General features: G+C 37.4%; 2 long non-coding RNA genes across 2 annotated transcripts in view; one reads left to right on the forward strand and one right to left on the reverse strand.

Moving 5' to 3' along the window:
- Nucleotides 1-10,171, forward strand: part of LOC127509640 (uncharacterized) — a 160,855-nt gene extending 150,684 nt beyond the window's left edge. Inside the window, exon 3 of the long non-coding RNA XR_007929325.1 lies at nt 10,157-10,171. This is a non-coding gene — a long non-coding RNA (uncharacterized LOC127509640). The remainder of the gene's footprint in view (nt 1-10,156) is intronic.
- The window catches only part of LOC127509638 (uncharacterized), a 43,497-nt gene extending 25,090 nt beyond the window's left edge, over nt 1-18,407 (reverse strand). The window contains exon 1 of the long non-coding RNA XR_007929323.1: nt 18,393-18,407. This is a non-coding gene — a long non-coding RNA (uncharacterized LOC127509638). The remainder of the gene's footprint in view (nt 1-18,392) is intronic.
- Between the last annotated feature and the right edge of the window lie 1,416 nt (nt 18,408-19,823).

Genomic DNA, 19,823 nt, shown 5'->3' on the forward strand with positions numbered 1-19,823 from the left:
TGCTTCCTTGTATCCTCTTACAGGATCCATGTGCAAGTAACTGCGAACCAGATTTTTGGGTTGTCCAACTGTAAATTGCTCTAAGTAATAGAGTTTGTCTTGCATACTCTCAGTCTTGCCCTCAAATGCTTTAATAAAGGATCTGAACTGCAGAGGATCTCCACCGAACACAGGAATTTCCCTTGTTGGAAGAGGGGATGTTTGCTGTTGCTTTATCAACAAAGCAGTTATTTCATTTTGTTTTTTCAAAACATCTGCAAGAGCTGTATTGTCCAAAGTGGATGAGTCCCTTTTATGTTTCTGAATTTTTTCAATGGCTCTGATGTGTTTTAACCATCAGAGTTGATTTACATTTTTTTCCCTTGTTTGTCTTGAGTTATTTGAACCTTTGGTGTTCTTGCAGGTGCAATATATTCAGTAGATGGATAAGTACTGCCTGTGTCAGACTTTGCACTTCCTTTTGTGCTTTTTGAGCAAATTTTTTCGATTTTTGGTATTTTAGATTTCAGGAAAACATTTACCTTAGCATCTGCTGTAGCCATTTCAGATTCTAAAGCAAGCTTTTCTCTTTTTTGCTTTTGGTTGAGCCTCCTCCATATCTAAAACATGTTTTTTCTCCAAAGCTTGAGCAGTGCAGCGCGCATTAGAAACCCTCCACCTTCCCCGGCTCTACCTGTGTAGATCTGCTAAGGGTAATTCATGTACACTATATTGTACAGCAGCAGCATGTCTTACTTGCTCACAGCAGCATGTTGTGTATGTATTGGCAGTAGCAAGTCCTGTACTTGCTCTGCAGCAGCAGCGATAATTAAAAGCAGCAGCAGCAATAAAAGCAGCAACAGCGTAGCAGATCTATTCCGCCAAGACCAAACATACAACATTGTCATACCCATTACCATGTCAAACACTCAGAGAGTTGTCATGATAGAACTTGGATTGTGCACTTTTCTTGCAGCATCTCACTCTGTGTCCTTCATGATTTGAGGTCTAAAGCACATTATTGGAGCATTAATGTAAGTTATTATATCACACACAAACACACAATTTTCATAGTTTGGGTATCAGCTGTTCTTTAGGCAGTAAAAAATTACAGTTTTTTGCAGTATGTTGTGAACCTGCACTTACACTGTAATTACTGAGTTGTATTCCACCACAGAAATGGATAAGTTTTCACACCACAAAGGTGGGAGTTAATGGAAACAAGCATCAAACATTTAGAGCAACATAAGAGAACACAAGCAATAAAAGGACGCAGAAGTTTATGAACGACTCATTGATTCATTTTTGTGAACAGGATGGAGCATCAAAACATATACGAGATTCCCTTACAAGATTCTGCCAGAGAAACTGTGGCAGTTGGAATGAATAACTTCTCAGAGTCAGATAATGGGGGGGGGGTTTCACCTAAAGTCATCTTTGTGAGGGTGACATTTAAAGGAAAAGACCACATGTGCTGCTCTGTGTTCAACATCATGTTTTGTAACTGCTTGTGTCTGGATCTCGCTGCTTTGATATGTTCGTTAAAGGTAAGTGCAAGCACGTGTTTGGAACAACATGTTAGTCTATACTCAGATTTACTCAATTAAGTTTCCCTCTATGTTTTTTTAAGGCGAGAAGCAAAATGACAGAGCTGGAAGCTCAGAAGCACAGCCGGCGTGCATGTAGGACCAACACAGCGGCCGTGATCGTGACAATCATTGCTCTAACCATCTTCTTAGTCTTCGTGGGTCTTGGAACCTTCCATAATTTATCTGGGCATCCCTCAGCAGTGTCTCATAATTTTGGCACTTCTTTTTCCTCTGAACTATCTTTTGACAACAATGAAAGGCAAAAATCAAAACCCCGAAATTCTTATGATTGTAGGTCAGAAAGCAGTGGACACAACTCTTATCAACCTAAAGGCAACATAAATAGAACCTCTCAGAGAAACTCATACAGTGGAGGGAGATGGAAAGACTGAAGGAAGAAATATAAATGAGGTGCAATTAATCATCTTCAGTTTTATTGAAACATCACAATCAGTTTAGTTTGGTCAGCAGTATTTCAATAAAAAAGTAGGATCTTTTCTAAAATTATTTCACAGTCATCAGGGTCACATAATTTGATTCTGATATAATTTGCTGAGAAGACTTCAAATAAACATTTCTTGATTGTACTGTCTTCCATTTATGTTTGAGTATGTTAATAGATAGCTACTTTAACAAACTGTGTTTTAGTAGTTTCCCATATGCTTTATAATTATAGAGTTTAAACAAGTCTTATGAAACTATACATGCAAATTCACTTATTTTCTTAGAGGCAGTAACCAAACACAGGTGTTTCCTGAGAGGCAACGCATCAGTAAATGTGATATTTTCCTACACTCTCTTGTCTCCAAATATCTCTGTTGTTCAATAATAGTAATTATTATTATTATTTAAAGTGATACATGTTTTATTAATATCGCTAAAAAATTACCTTGCTATGAGATAGATATGAGCACACTTTTTTTTTTTTTTTTTTTTTTTACTAAATGTAGCCTTTTTGTTTTCTGGTCTTTATTCTATGCTGATATCTAAGGCCTTTCAGATTCAGTTTACTTCTTTACTATCCTGGAATATACACTGAATGCCTTAAATGTAGTCACTGTACAGGCAATAAATATTTTCTTAAGTCGTGCTGTGTTCAGTAAGTAAAAGCTGCTCTCAGAAACAGAAATACAACACACACTTTAGTACTTCACAGAAACAAACATCAAGTGTGCACTATTAGCATTACTCTCATAGTTGTGAGCTTCATTAGAATGGATCAATAAATAAATAATTCAGTGATGACAGTAGATTGCTGAAGATTGCTTATTGGCCACTATTTATAATTGATAAAAAGAGACTTCACTATCATGAAATAATGTGTTAGAAGTAGAAAGAGATCTAGAGAATTCTTCTACTGAGACTAATATTGTATTTACCATGATTTGACTACATGTGAGAACAGTGCGCCCTCTTGTAAAATGTACCAAGAATTCAAGTTAAGTCAAATTGAGTTTTATTGTCATTCGGCTACATGTGGTGACATATACAGTGGAACGAAATGTCGTGCCTCACAGGATCACGGTGCTACATAAATACAGACAGTGTAAACCTATAAACAACTAACCTACTGAGAGAGTCTGACTATAAATATACTATATATAAATAGTTACTATACATAAAAATATACAAATGCTTTCACATAAATACTGAACGTGCAAAGAGAAACATTGTAAGTCAAGCAGCTGGCTGGGAACAGTGCAAGATGATTTTTTTGTTGTTGTTGTTGTTGTTTTTTGTGCATGAGCATGTTAACAAACATATGTAATTGAGTCTTTTGTAAGATTATGTACACAATAGTCTATGTAAAAAGTGTCTAGTGCACAGAGGAGAGTATGTTACTACAGGTGATTTGTACAGGCCCACTCACTTGTGTGTAGCACTCTCAGAATTGCACAAAAACTTTCAGACAGATTTTCCATGTGATGTGGCATGGTTAGGGGGTGTTTGGGGGGAGGTGAGGTAGTCTGTGTTTCAGGAGGTAGGGTTTTGTATGGGGGTTTTGCTTTCTGCTGCACTACAGTTCCCATACCAGACAGTGATGCAGCTGGCCAGCAGGCTCTCAGTGGTTCCCCTGTAGAATGTGGTGAGGATGGGTGGAGGGAGACTTGCTCTTTTCAGCCGGCGGAGAAAGTGTAGGTGCTGTTGTGCCTTCTTGGAGAGTCGCATGGTGCTGGTGGTCCAGGTGAGATCCTCTGTGATGTGCACCCCTAGGAATTTAGTGCTGCTGATCAACTGAGTTTCTCCTGAAGTCCATCACAACCTCTTTTGTCTTTCCCACAGGGACAGGTTGTTAGCGCCACACCATACCGCCAACTGTGCCACTTCCTCTCTGTAGTGCGTTTCATCGTTGTTGCTGATGAGACCTACCACTGTTGTGTCATCAGAGAACTTGATGATGTGGTTGGCAGTGCAGTCGTGGGTCAGCAGCGTGAAAAGCAGCGGGCTGAGCACATAGCCTTGTGGGGCACCTGTGCTCAGAGTGGTAGTGTTCGAAGTGTTGTGGCCGACACTGACTGGCTGAGGTCTTCCAGTTAAAAAGTCCAGTATCCGATTACAGAGGGATGAGTTGAAGCCCAGCAAGTTTAATTTATTGATAAGCTGCTGAGGGATTATTGTGTTAAATGCTGAGCTGAAGTTGATGAACAGCATTCTTACATAAGTGTCCTTCTGTTCTAAGTGGGTAAGAGCCATGTGGAGGGTGGAGGAAATTGCATCATCCGTAGAGTGGTTTGGACAGTATGCAAACTGGAGCGGATCAAGTGTGTTGGGGAGGCTGTTTTTTATGTGGTGCATGACTAACCTCTCAAAGCACTTCATCATGATTGGAGTCAGTGCTATGGGACGGTAGTCATTTAGACAGGACACAGGTGATTTCTTTGGTACCGGTATGATAGCTATGGACACGTGGGGATGACTGCCTGGTTCAGCGAGGTGTTGAAGATATCTGTTAGGACATCTGTCAGCTGTGCAGCACAGTCTCTCACGTTTTACATACACTGTTTTACTGGCATCATACCAGATAAGCCTCATCCAGTTCAATGCTTTCCCTGCTGGCTGTCTGATCCAGTTCATGCTGTTTGTTCCAAAATCAAATCCAGATCCTCTACAGGAAAGGTTCAAAATTTCTCCAGGCTTTTTAGTAACAGAACTTGATGGGATGGACTCCAGGCTCTAACCATTAAAACCTAAAACAATTGAATACTATAATGACCTGTCCACAGTATCATATACAGTTCACCCATTAATAAATTCTGGAGGCAGAATTAAATGAAATGAAGAGTTAATTTGCAAAAAATGATAAACGCCACTTTTAAAAAAAAAAAAATGAACTAACTGCTGTGCGTTATTCTCCACATATCACGTTCTGAACCATAAATCCGTTTTTTCAGAAAAGCCGGTATTGTCCACTGTCAGGCATCGCGAGTTCACGTTTTACAGCAGAAACCGACAAGCGCCCTTGTTGTTTGAGTCCAGTTCCTGGATGTTATGGCCAACACGTGTCGGTGGAAAGGTTCAGAGCTCTCAGACAAGGTGGGAACCATCAAGCTACAGCAAAGTGTTACCCTCTTAGCAAAGCAGGAACATCTTGTCTGGGGAAAATTGCCAAAAAATGTCCCCATATCCCCAGGGAGCACAGTTGTAGTGGAACCAACAATTCGAGGTCTGCGTCGCGAGACATCATGGTCAGGCGAGTTGTCACGCCATTATGGGGTGATCGCTGGGTTCCTGTAAAAGTCACCAACTTTTTTGACAAGTCAGTCACTCTAAGCAGAAATCGCAAATTAGCAGATGTGTTCCCGTGTGTTGCAGTGGAAGATTTCGAACTTTTTCAAGGGCTGAGTCGAGCTGAAGTGGTTGTGGAGAAGGATCAGCATTCACCTAATTCATCGGCTGATTTCAGACGTACATTGGAAACTGTTGGTCTCGCTGATCTTGACATCCAGTCCTGCTCTGTCAGCCATGAGTCAAAAGAGAAATTAGTCCAATTACTGGAGAGATACAACGTGTTTTCCAAGCATGCACATTTACATTTACATTTACATTTACTCATTTGGCAGACGCTTTTATCCAAAGCGACTTACAAGTGAGGAATACAACAAGCGAGTCGTCATGACGAGGCAAATAGACACAAAAAGTGCTCACAATACAAGTCTTAGGTAATGCTCAGAGTATCATAAGCTACAATAGAGAGGGATTAGAGGAAGTGAAAGGATAGGTATAATTTTTTTTTTTTTTTTTTTTTTTTTTTAATTAAGATGAGGTTAAGTGCTCACGAAAGAGATGAGTTTTCAGCTGTCTTTTGAATATTGCCAGGGATTCTGCATTCCGGATAAAGGCAGGAAGATCATTCCACCAGCAAGGAACAGTGAACGAGAATGTCCTGGAGAGTGATTTCGTGCCTCTCTGTGATGGTACCACAAGCCTTCGCTCCTTTAATGAGCGTAGGCTTCTGGTAGGAGTGTAGACTCGTAAGAGTGAGTGGAAGTAGGAGGGTTCAGAGCCTGTGGCAGATCTGTAAGCAAGCGTCAACGCCTTGAATTTGATGCGAGCAGCAATTGGTAGCCAGTGAAGAGAGATGAAGAAAGGCGTGACATGGGCTCTTTTGGGCTCGTTAAAGACGAGACGTGCTGCAGCGTTCTGAATCATTTGTAGAGGCCTGATTGTGCATGATGGCAGTCCAGCCAGAAGAGCATTGCAGTAATCAAGCCTAGAAATGACCAGGGCCTGGACCAGAAGTTGTGTTGCATGTTCTGTTAGAAAGGGCCTGATTTTCCTGATGTTGTATAGTGCAAATCTGCATGACCGAGTGGCATGCATTGGATTGTGGTGAAGTAAAAGGGTTTGTATAACATACCCATGACCAAAGAGGTCAAGAAATATACTGCATTCACGACTCCTGTAGGGCTGCACGAGTATAACAGGATGCCACAAGGGCTATGCAACAGCCCAGCCTCCTTTATGCGGATGATGGTAAGCATCTTTGTAGACTTAAACTTCAGCAGTTTATTATGTTATCTTGACGACCTGTTGGTGTTCGCTCCAAATGAGCAGGAAGCATTAGAAAGGTTAGAGGTCGTGTTCAGTCATCTGAAGCAGCACAATCTTAAGCTGAGCCCTAAGAAATGCCACCTACTGAGAACCTCTGTAAAGCTCTTGGGTCACATCATAGACAGGGATGGAGTTTCTGTAGATCCTGTTAAAGTTGAAGTTATCTCAAAGCTGTCCAAGTTTGATTTGATGGAAGATGACAGATATACTCCATCAGTGCAGAGAATTAAATCAGTCCTTAGTATGATCTTATATTACCAACATTTCATTCCTGGATGTTCTGCTTTGGCGAAGCCACCTTTTGCTCTCACAGCTGGGCAGAAAGGTAAGAGAGGAAACAAGGGGGAAACTAAAGCAGGAACTTACGGGAAGCTCAAGCCCACAGATTGGACTGAGGAATGTGATCACGCATTATGTAACCTCAAAGAAAGCCTGCTTAAAAGTGTGGTTTTAGCACACCCTGACTTCACTCGACCTCTGATTCTTGCAATCGACGCTTCACTGGACGGTTTGGGAGCCGTATTATCCCAAGTGCCTGCAGGCGAAGAGCGAGCTCGCCCAATCGCATTTACAAGCAAGACCCTGAGTAAATCACAGAGGAACTATCCAGTTCATAAGCTTGAGTTTCTGGCACTCAAATGGAGCGTGTGCAAGAAATTTAGCCATTGGTTAGAAGGTCAAATATTCACGGTCTGGACAGACAACAGTCCGCTCACATATGTTATGTCCAAGGCGAAACTCTGCGTTTGTGAGCAGCATTGGGTGTCCAAACTGGCAGCTTAAACTTTTGAGCTGAAGCATATATCAGGGACAAAAAACATTGTGGCGGATGAGACCCTCTTGTCAAACCGTGAGCAGCAGGCTAATGAAGGAGCCATATCGCGATTTACTTGTGGAGGCTGAAGAGGTTGATGGAGATGGAGTTCGAAATGCTTTTCATCAAGGAGCTCAGAACTTACAGATCTGCCTCCGGTCCTCTAACTGATTCCTCCTGTCTTGTCTTTCCTTCTGACAGCTCCACTGTCAAAGCCTGTTTAAGTTTGCATGATCAGTGGGAAGAAACATCAAAAGCAAGAGCTGTGCAGCTAATTCAGTCTTATCAAGATCTAGTTCCAGCTGGTGCTGATACCCTTCCAACGATCCCTGCAGATGAAATTCGTGAGTTGCAGGAGGCCGATTCAGTCATTTCAAGAGTGATATTCTTTTTGAATTTAAAGCGTCAACCATCGAGGTGAGAAAAAGCCAACATGAGTTCCAGAGCTATAACTCTCTTCAGACAATGGGACAAACTAAAGATTAAGGATGGAATACTCTACCGAGTCACACAAGATCCACATAGTAAACAAAAGCGGTATCAGCTGGTCTTACCCTCTAGTCTCAAGGGCCAAGCTTTGAAAGGTGTGCATGATTTAGCGGGTCATCAAGGCCAAACGAGAACCATCCATCTAGCCCACCAACGCTTCTTCTGGCCGGGAATGGGGAAAGATGTTTGCGAATATGTCAAGAGATGTTTTTCTTGACCTAATAGTGGGTAACTCACAAGTTGAACTAATGAATGTTTCATTGTAGACCTGTACCAGTCATTTGGATCCAGTACGGATTTTAGTGAAATCCAGAAGGGGTGAATGTAACGAGTTATAGTAAATACAATTTGAATGTAACACATTGCTTTTTCACTAAAATCCTTCTATTGTATTTTGTATTTATTTATTTATGTTTTTCTTTGAGTAATATATGTTGATTCTGTCTACTGTCTTACTGACGCCATTTTCAAGTGAGTGCACGCCTCTCACCAGTTCGCATTGTTTATGCTGGGAAGAGGAATGTCTCGTTATGGAATGCCCACAAGAGTGAGATATGAACTTTATTCATGTTAATCCACAGATGGAGTGAAGTGAATGATGGTCGTGGCTGTCACTAAATCTCCTTTTGGTGAACAGAAGTATAAGTGCCCTGGGTCTTCTTACACACAACGCAGATGATGGTAGCGGCGGTCAGCAAAGGACCGGTTGTGTGCACACGTGTTTTAGTGTGTTTTAAATGCAATTACAAAGCAATTACTTGGTTTTGTTTAACTGAAATGTGTAGTTATCTGCTTTTGCCAAAAAACGACTGTTGGCTTTATCTGCTTTTGCTAAGCAACAGACTTTTAATATATAAAAAAACATACTTTCAATGAACTTTAATTTTGTAAGTTACCTGTATTTTTTGGAGTTATTATTACTTAATCAAAACAACCTAACTGCAGTTTGATTGATAATACTTGGAATGCACAATAAAAAAAAAAAAAAAAAAAAAAAAAAAACACGTTTTGTGGGAATGAATAAAAATTGAGTTATCTGTTTTTGCAAATGAACTCTTCAAATAGAGATACGTACTAGTTAAACACATCAGGAGAAAAAATAAGAATGGAATGTGTGCCATTTCAAATGATGCAGGAAGACCAACTGCTACAATGTCACTGAATACTGCTGGTAGAAATACTGTACATTATGTCATTTACATTTGGGTGGAGCTTTAAAATCTATTACTATATTAAGATCTAATGGCACTGTTGATGAGTCTCTACCAACAGAATCCCTTCTGCATTTCTATTATATTTGTATTAAGAATGTTACAATGTAAATGAACAAACTTGAATGAAAATGTTAAAAAATTCCAAAGAAACTTTTTTTAAATGTTAGTTTGTTTTTGTGTGTGTTTTATGTTTCTACTCCACACACAAACAGAATAAGCACTTCAGTTCATTGGCTGACACAGATCTGTGGATGAGACCCTTAATGCTGCTCAATCAGTTGCTGAAAACTCCAATCGCACCTCTGAGACAACAGTAACACTGGGTCAAAACAAGCTCAAAACTGAACTTTACTGACCAACAGACTTTATAACCTGATGAAAGCAAAGAGATGCAAGAGGTGATGGATTTTATTGACTTTCTATTGAAACAAATAATGCTTTAATCGTTTTTGTTAATGGTTATTTTAGCTAATTATGTATTTTATTTAGATAATTGTTGTTTTTCTAACTGATTCAGTGTACATAAATTTTAATATCATCAAATGAAAATCAGCTGTGAATCACGAACATTTTATGAATATTGGTTTTGTACGTTTGAGGACAAAATGATAAATACCCTAATGTGAATGTGATTATGTTTTTGTACAGGGAGGCTGTTTGCGTCTCTCACTGTGTATAATATTTGGCACAATAATACACAGCTGTGTCTTGAGCTTGCATATTATTTCCCTGCAGTGTTATTGTGTTACTGGAGGTGTCTCTGCTGATGCTGAACTTGCTTTTCAGTGAATCCTTGTAGTATAAGCTTCCACCACTCAAGATCACTCCAATCCATTCCAGAGCTTTTCCTGCAGGCTGACGAATCCAGGCTGTATGATAACTAGTAACTGAATATGAGACTTTACAGTTGATAGTTAGAGTGGCATCAGGACGGACAGTCAAAGACTCAGGCTGAGTGAGTTCCTCTGAATGAATACCTGTATCAAATGAAATAATACCTGTTAGTAAAATAGCATGAGGTTTAAAGACTGTTAACAAGCTTTTTAGCAACAAAATGATGTATCACACAGAAAAGTAGACTAAACTTACAGGATACTACTGCCAGAAGCAACACTAAAGATGAAGAGATCATGGTGTGTTTCACAGCACAGTTTGTTCTTCTCTCCCTCTAGTGATCAGATGAATGTATAAACTGACTCATGTCTGGTGTTTAAATATGCAACAGAAGATTTACATAAAGAGCTAATAATCAACTCCACATGCTCAAACAACAAGAATATTGGGATTACATGAAGAGGCATCACACTGTCCTGAACTTTTAGTCATTATTGATATGGTTGAAGTTCATTAGCAGAAAATGTAAACAGTTTATTGTGACTGTAAGTGATTCAAACTATCAAAATTTAAAATGAAGTATTCTTTGATTGAATTTGCCCTGATCAGAGCATTTATGCCAATTAAAGTTTATACATTAAAAATGTCTTAGAGATTTTGTATTATTTATTGCATATGTTAATTATATTTGTGTTATAATTTTATTGATGTTACATCTGACAGCAACAACAGCAGTAATAATGTGTGTTTCTGTTGGGCCATCATCAGAAACACTTGCTTTTCTCAGCTGTTCAGTGAATTCAAATAAATGTTAAGTTTTAAAATTAGCATGCAGAGTGTCTGATCTGGTTTCAGCAACAGACCTGTAACGGTGCCTGTCTTGTTATTGAATAAGCTAAACTAACAATGTTGAATATTAATAATCAGCATAAGCACACAGTACTAGCTGGCCTCACAGCTGCTAAAAAGATGAATGCGTTGAGATGAAAACCTCTTCATTCACTTTCTGTTAAAACTTTGTTGTTGCACCAACAGAGAAAGGTCTGCAGCTCATTTTTCAAATATTTGTTTGACTGTAAAACACTGATGTTTATTGCTGGAAGAGTCTCTGGTAATTTGAAATTTACTTTTCAGTTTATCACTGTAATATATGTTACCGCTATCACATATTTTTCCAACCCATTCCAGAGCTTTTCCTGCAGCCTGTCGTATCCAGTCAGTGCAGTAGCTGCTGTCAGTCACTGAATATCCAGAGATCTTACAGGACAGTGTCAAAACCTGACCAGGACTTAAGACCATAGAATCAGTCTGGGTCAGAAAATATGTATCTACATATTTCTATATATGATTTTGTATTATGGGCTTTTTTTCTTTTTTATTTAACTTTCTTTCAGAAGACAATGTTGGCAGTAATGATGGGTGTGCTGTGCTATTAGGAAATTATATTTTAATATTGCCTGTGATATGTACATATTTGTACCTTGCTTACCCCTAAATGGAAAATATTAGTACCTTAAAAGTACATATTAGTGTCTTTTCACTTTTGTACCAGAGTATACTGCCCTACCGGACCTTTTTTCTGACAGTGTATAGAACACATTTTTAATTAATGATAAATTAATTCTTGATAAATTTTGTTGTTGTTGTTTTCAATATATTCACTGAAGATCATTCAGGGCATATATGTCAGGCTCAGGGATAAGGGCATTTAAATAGTTTATATTCTTATAGCTTAAGTATTTTATCCTTCAGCAGAAGGTGTGTCTGTTTCTTTGGATCAAAGTTGTACTGTGCTCCAGCGTCATCTGCTGGATTTGTTTTTTTTTTTTTTTGTTGTTGTTGTTTTTTCATTTTCCTCGCTGACATGTTTTTGTACAGCCCAGTGCTTTGTTTGCATCATTGTGTATATCTTGCACAGTAATAAACAGCTGAATCCTCTGCTGTCAGACCGCAGAGTTTCAGATACACCATGCTGTTTGAATTATCTCTGGTGATCTCTATTCGTCCCTCAACACTTTTTGCATTCACTGTTTTACTGGCATCATACAAGATGAGCCTCATCCAGTTCAATGCTTTCCCTGCTGGCTGTCTGATCCAGTGCATGCCAGATTGTCCAAAATCAAATCCAGATCCTCTACAGGAAATTTTCAAAATTTCTCCAGGCTTTTTGGTAACAGAACTTGATGGGATGGACTCCAGGCTCTGACCATTAACACCTAAAACAATTGAAAGTTATAATGACCTGTCCACAGTATCATATACAGTACACCCATTAATAAATTCTGGAGGCAGAATTAAATAATAATATAACATGAAATAGAGATACGTACTAGTTAAACACATCAGGAGAAAAAATAAGAATGGAATGTGTGCCATTTCAAATGATGCAGGAAGATCAACTGCTACAATGTCACTGAATACTGCTGGTAGAAATACTGTACATTATGTCATTTACATTTGGGTGGAGCTTTAAAATCTATTACTATATTAAGATCTAATGGCACTGTTGATGAGTCTCTACCAACAGAATCCCTTCTGCATTTGTGGGATGTTTATGTTTGTATTACACTCTAAAAACATCCCAAGTTAGGTTGAAAATGGACAAACCCAGCAATTGGTTTGTTTTAACCCAGCGGTTTGCTCAACCTGCTGAGTAGTTTTATTTAACTCAACTATTTTTACAAAAAATACTGTTTTGTTTGCTTAAAATGAACCCAAAGTACATTGGAAATGAACATTTATTAATATATTTAATAAGTTTAATGAATAATAATTAAACAATAAACATTTATTAAATTACTTATTAATAAATGTTCACCTTTTGATTATTATTATTATTGTTGCCTCTAGTAATTATTTGTCTGATTTTTAATTTCCAACCTTTTTTTGGTTAATTTTAAGCCAGCCATACAGTAATTTTTAGGCAATATTTTAGTTAAATAAAACTACCCAGCACGTTGGGCAAACATTTAACCCAACCGCTGGGTTTGTCCATTTTCAACCCAACTTAGGTAGTTTTTAACCCAGCATTTTTTAGAGTGTAAGAATGCTACAACGTAGCCTTTTCAATAACTGTAATGTGCGATCCAGTTTGTATAAGTTCATCATATCAGTTGTCATCATGACACTTTCATGCTTTTTATTTATTTATTTATTTATTTTGCTTCTGGCTACTACCTTAAGTCGAAGGTTATTTAAAAGTTATTTGCCACTTCATATCGAACATGTAATTGTAAAGAACTTGAAGCAAATATCAAAGTATAAGTTAATATCAAGTGCTGCAAGATGATTGTTGAGTTTTTAATTTCTTTGGTGCAAATATTTGCTGATAAATAATGCATTTCCTCAAATTTATTATTAGACTTGTTTTTAACAGGATTTTTTATACCAGATGAATTAAGGTCTATCATTTCATTATTGAAAATCTGAGAAAATCAGACTGTTACGGAAAACCATCAGAAACACTCTTAATTTGTAACGACGATGATGTTGATGTTTTTGTACAGGGAGGCTGTTTGCGTCTGTCACTGTGATCTTCTGGCACAATAATACACAGCTGTGTCTTGAGCTTGCATATTATTTCCCTGCAGTGTTATTGTGTTACTGGAGGTGTCTCTGCTGATGCTGAACTTGCTTTTCAGTGAATCCTTATAGGCTAAGCTTCCACCAGAGCTGATCCTGCCAATCCATTCCAGAGCTTTTCCTGCAGGCTGACGAATCCAGGCTGTATGTTCACTAGTAACTGAATAGGAGACTTTACAGTTGATAGTTAGAGTGGCATCAGGACGGACAGTCAAAGACTCAGGCTGAGTGAGTTCATATGAATGAATACCTGTATCAAATGAAATAATACCTGTTAGTAAAATAGCATGAAGATTAAAGACTGTTAACAAGCTTTTTAGCAACAAAATGATGTATCACACAGAAAAGTAGACTAAACTTACAGGATACTACTGCCAGAAGCAACACTAAAGATGAAGAGATCATGGTGTGTTTCACAGCACAGTTTGTTCTTCTCTCCCTCTAGTGATCAGATGAATGTATAAACTGACTCATGTCTGGTGTTTAAATATGCAACAGAAGATTTACATAAAGAGCTAATAATCAACTCCACATGCTCAAACAACAAGAATATTGGGATTACATGAAGAGGCATCACACTGTCCTGAACTTTTAGTCATTATTGATATGGTTGAAGTTCATTAGCAGAAAATGTAAACAGTTTATTGTGACTGTAAGTGATTCAAACTATCAAAATTTAAAATGAAGTATTCTTTGATTGAATTTGCCCTGATCAGAGCATTTATGCCAATTAAAGTTTATACATTAAAAATGTCTTAGAGATTTTGTATTATTTATTGCATATGTTAATTATATTTGTGTTATAATTTTATTGATGTTACATCTGACAGCAACAACAGCAGTAATAATGTGTGTTTCTGTTGGGCCATCATCAGAAACACTTGCTTTTCTCAGCTGTTCAGTGAATTCAAATAAATGTTAAGTTTTAAAATTAGCATGCAGAGTGTCTGATCTGGTTTCAGCAACAGACCTGTAACGGTGCCTGTCTTGTTATTGAATAAGCTAAACTAACAATGTTGAATATTAATAATCAGCATAAGCACACAGTACTAGCTGGCCTCACAGCTGCTAAAAAGATGAATGCGTTGAGATGAAAACCTCTTCATTCACTTTCTGTTAAAACTTTGTTGTTGCACCAACAGAGAAAGGTCTGCAGCTCATTTTTCAAATATTTGTTTGACTGTAAAACACTGATGTTTATTGCTGGAAGAGTCTCTGGTAATTTGAAATTTACTTTTCAGTTTATCACTGTAATATATGTTACCGCTATCACATATTTTTCCAACCCATTCCAGAGCTTTTCCTGCAGCCTGTCGTATCCAGTCAGTGCAGTAGCTGCTGTCAGTCACTGAATATCCAGAGATCTTACAGGACAGTGTCAAAACCTGACCAGGACTTAAGACCATAGAATCAGTCTGGGTCAGAAAATATGTATCTACATATTTCTATATATGATTTTGTATTATGGGCTTTTTTTCTTTTTTATTTAACTTTCTTTCAGAAGACAATGTTGGCAGTAATGATAGGTGTGCTGTGCTATTAGGAAATTATATTTTAATATTGCCTGTGATATGTACATATTTGTACCTTGCTTACCCCTAAATGGAAAATATTAGTACCTTAAAAGTACATATTAGTGTCTTTTCACTTTTGTACCAGAGTATACTGCCCTACCGGACCTTTTTTCTGACAGTGTATAGAACACATTTTTAATTAATGATAAATTAATTCTTGATAAATTTTGTTGTTGTTGTTTTCAATATATTCACTGAAGATCATTCAGGGCATATATGTCAGGCTCAGGGATAAGGGCATTTAAATAGTTTATATTCTTATAGCTTAAGTATTTTATCCTTCAGCAGAAGGTGTGTCTGTTTCTTTGGATCAAAGTTGTACTGTGCTCCAGCGTCATCTGCTGGATTTGGTTTTTTTTTTTTTTTGTTGTTGTTGTTTTTTCATTTTCCTCGCTGACATGTTTTTGTACAGCCCAGTGCTTTGTTTGCATCATTGTGTATATCTTGCACAGTAATAAACAGCTGAATCCTCTGCTGTCAGACCGCAGAGTTTCAGATACACCATGCTGTTTGAATTATCTCTGGTGATCTCTATTCGTCCCTCAACACTTTTTGCATTCACTGTTTTACTGGCATCATACAAGATGAGCCTCATCCAGTTCAATGCTTTCCCTGCTGGCTGTCTGATCCAGTGCATGCCAGATTGTCCAAAATCAAATCCAGATCCTCTACAGGAAATTTTCAAAATTTCTCCAGGCTTTTTGGTAACAGAACTTGATGGGATGGACTCCAGGCTCTGACCATTAACACCTAAAACAATTGAAAGTTATAATGACCTGTCCACAGTATCATATACAGTACACCCATTAATAAATTCTGGAGGCAGAATTAAATAATAATATAACATGAAATAGAGATACGTACTAGTTAAACACATCAGGAGAAAAAATAAGAATGGAATGTGTGCCATTTCAAATGATGCAGGAAGATCAACTGCTACAATGTCACTGAATACTGCTGGTAGAAATACTGTACATTATGTCATTTACATTTGGGTGGAGCTTTAAAATCTATTACTATATTAAGATCTAATGGCACTGTTGATGAGTCTCTACCAACAGAATCCCTTCTGCATTTGTGGGATGTTTATGTTTGTATTACACTCTAAAAACATCCCAAGTTAGGTTGAAAATGGACAAACCCAGCAATTGGTTTGTTTTAACCCAGCGGTTTGCTCAACCTGCTGAGTAGTTTTATTTAACTCAACTATTTTTACAAAAAATACTGTTTTGTTTGCTTAAAATGAACCCAAAGTACATTGGAAATGAACATTTATTAATATATTTAATAAGTTTAATGAATAATAATTAAACAATAAACATTTATTAAATTACTTATTAATAAATGTTCACCTTTTGATTATTATTATTATTGTTGCCTCTAGTAATTATTTGTCTGATTTTTAATTTCCAACCTTTTTTTGGTTAATTTTAAGCCAGCCATACAGTAATTTTTAGGCAATATTTTAGTTAAATAAAACTACCCAGCACGTTGGGCAAACATTTAACCCAACCGCTGGGTTTGTCCATTTTCAACCCAACTTAGGTAGTTTTTAACCCAGCATTTTTTAGAGTGTAAGAATGCTACAACGTAGCCTTTTCAATAACTGTAATGTGCGATCCAGTTTGTATAAGTTCATCATATCAGTTGTCATCATGACACTTTCATGCTTTTTATTTATTTATTTATTTATTTTGCTTCTGGCTACTACCTTAAGTCGAAGGTTATTTAAAAGTTATTTGCCACTTCATATCGAACATGTAATTGTAAAGAACTTGAAGCAAATATCAAAGTATAAGTTAATATCAAGTGCTGCAAGATGATTGTTGAGTTTTTAATTTCTTTGGTGCAAATATTTGCTGATAAATAATGCATTTCCTCAAATTTATTATTAGACTTGTTTTTAACAGGATTTTTTATACCAGATGAATTAAGGTCTATCATTTCATTATTGAAAATCTGAGAAAATCAGACTGTTACGGAAAACCATCAGAAACACTCTTAATTTGTAACGACGATGATGTTGATGTTTTTGTACAGGGAGGCTGTTTGCGTCTGTCACTGTGATCTTCTGGCACAATAATACACAGCTGTGTCTTGAGCTTGCATATTATTTCCCTGCAGTGTTATTGTGTTACTGGAGGTGTCTCTGCTGATGCTGAACTTGCTTTTCAGTGAATCCTTATAGGCTAAGCTTCCACCAGAGCTGATCCTGCCAATCCATTCCAGAGCTTTTCCTGCAGGCTGACGAATCCAGGCTGTATGATAGCTAGTAACTGAATAGGAGACTTTACAGTTGATAGTTAGAGTGGCATCAGGACGGACAGTCAAAGACTCAGGCTGAGTGAGTTCATATGAATGAATACCTGTATCAAATGAAATAATACCTGTTAGTAAAATAGCATGAGGATTAAAGACTGTTAACAAGCTTTTTAGCAACAAAATGATGTATCACACAGAAAAGTAGACTAAACTTACAGGATACTACTGCCAGAAGCAACACTAAAGATGAAGAGTTCATGGTGTGTTTCACAGCACAGTTTGTTCTTCTCTCCCTCTAGTGATCAGATGAATGTATAAACTGACTCATGTCTGGTGTTTAAATATGCAACAGAAGATTTACATAAAGAGCTAATAATCAACTCCACATGCTCAAACAACAAGAATATTGGGATTACATGAAGAGGCATCACACTGTCCTGAACTTTTAGTTATTATTGATATGGTTGAAGTCCATTAGCAGAAAATGTAAACAGTTTATTGTGACTGTAAGTGATTCAAACTGATATCAAAATGTAAAATGAAGTATTCTTTGATTGAATTTGCCCTGATCAGAGCATTTATGCTAATTAAAGTTTATACATTAAATATGTCTTGTTCTTTTTTTTTCTTTAGAGATTTTATATTATTTATTGCATATATTAATTGTGTTATAATTTTATTGATGTTACATCTGACAGCAACAACAGCAGTAATAATGTGTGTTTCTGTTGGGCCATCATCAGAAACACTTGCTTTTCTCACCTGTTCAGTGAATTCAAATAAATTTTAAGTTTTAAAATTAGCATGCAGAGTGTCTGATCTGGTTTCAGCAACAGACCTGTAACGGTGCCTGTCTTGTTATTGAATAAGTTAAACTAACAATGTTGAATATTAATAATCAGAATAAGCGCACAGTACTAGCTGGCCTCACAGCTGCTAAAAAGATGATTGTGTTGAGATGAAAACTTCCTCATTCACTTTCTGTTAAACGTTGGAGTCTTACATTTGTGGATGTGATTTTTCTAGAACTGTCTCCTGCTTGAGATCTTTTGACTGTTTTCTTGTGATTTTGAAATGCTGTCATGAGCCTCTGCTGGTGAAATAATGGCCTAGACCAGAACGTAGCGTATCACAGCATAAGCACAATTCACACAAAACAGGGGCAGGACTGTATTGGAAACAAGGGAAATTTAAAATTGCCCACTTTTTTAATTACCACCTCTATGCGATGTAATGCAGCTGATAAGTTAATATTCATCATCTGTTTATGTGAATGAGGAAGTGGTTTTTGCAGGCCTGGATTAACACAGTGTAGTGCCCTAGGGTGACCACATTTGAAGTGCCCCCCAATATCTTTATTTCCATCATAAGTGCCATGTATGAAGACTACATGCAAAACCACGTCTAAAAAAACATTGCAAACATATACCAAATAATCAAGCCCAATTAAGACTGTTGCAAGCAACCATCAACAGCTGAATTAAGCACTGCAGAGATGCACAGCAGCAAAACGCACACACTGACCTTTACAATCATCTCTAAGAAGCAACTAGCTAAAAGAGAAAACTGTTACACAAATTTCAAATCGACAACAGCGTCACATATTTGCCCAGAAATAATAGTAAATAAGCCTTACCTTTAGCAGAACATCTTTTTTCTAGAATTTGTGCACGCAAAATCGTTGATTAATGCTGCCTTCACGTGCTATCAGAATTATCGTAAATACGTGCTTCCTAGGTAAAAATTGCACATGAACATTTACATATATGTGTAATGAAGCGTATTGTATGTTTTATACACAGTGAAAATTGCCTGCATTTGACCGAAATTACAGAATCGTCAGCAAGCTGACTATCTAGATAGCACTGTGAATGTTAATATGGTTGTCAGTGCATGGGACACTACATATAATTTTGGTTTTAATGAGATTTTCCCAATAAATGGGCAGGAATAAAGCTGGTGTCCTCCATGAGTCCTGTTCATTCCGACAACAAAGCGCTTGAATGCAACAAGCTTGAAATCACGACTTCTTAAGTGGGAATTGTGAAATTTCCGATAGCATGTGAAGGCAGCATCAATCCTCAAATGTCAATCCTCAAAAAGTCCATTCCCTTGACTAGTTTGGACAGCCGGATCTGTCTCATGGTTGTCCTGAGTTAATTCTTCACTATTATAAGTTGAGAGAAGGATCTCTCGCCCTTGCAGTTGGTAACATCTGGTGAACAATTTTTCGAAGAAAAAAAATTGATATTGCAGGTACTTTTTGAAGGGTGGCTATGTGTCATGATATTTTCTCTTTTTTTAAATTTTCATTTCGCACAACCGCTAAGGTGATGCTGCCTATTTATTTTGAATTTAATATTATAAATTGGCAGGCTCGACTCTGACTGGGGGGAGGGTGGGGCAAATACACTGTGACCTGACCCAATCGCAA

This window comes from Ctenopharyngodon idella, chromosome 3 (assembly GCF_019924925.1).
Source record: "Ctenopharyngodon idella isolate HZGC_01 chromosome 3, HZGC01, whole genome shotgun sequence".
Lineage (NCBI taxonomy): Eukaryota > Metazoa > Chordata > Actinopteri > Cypriniformes > Xenocyprididae > Ctenopharyngodon > Ctenopharyngodon idella.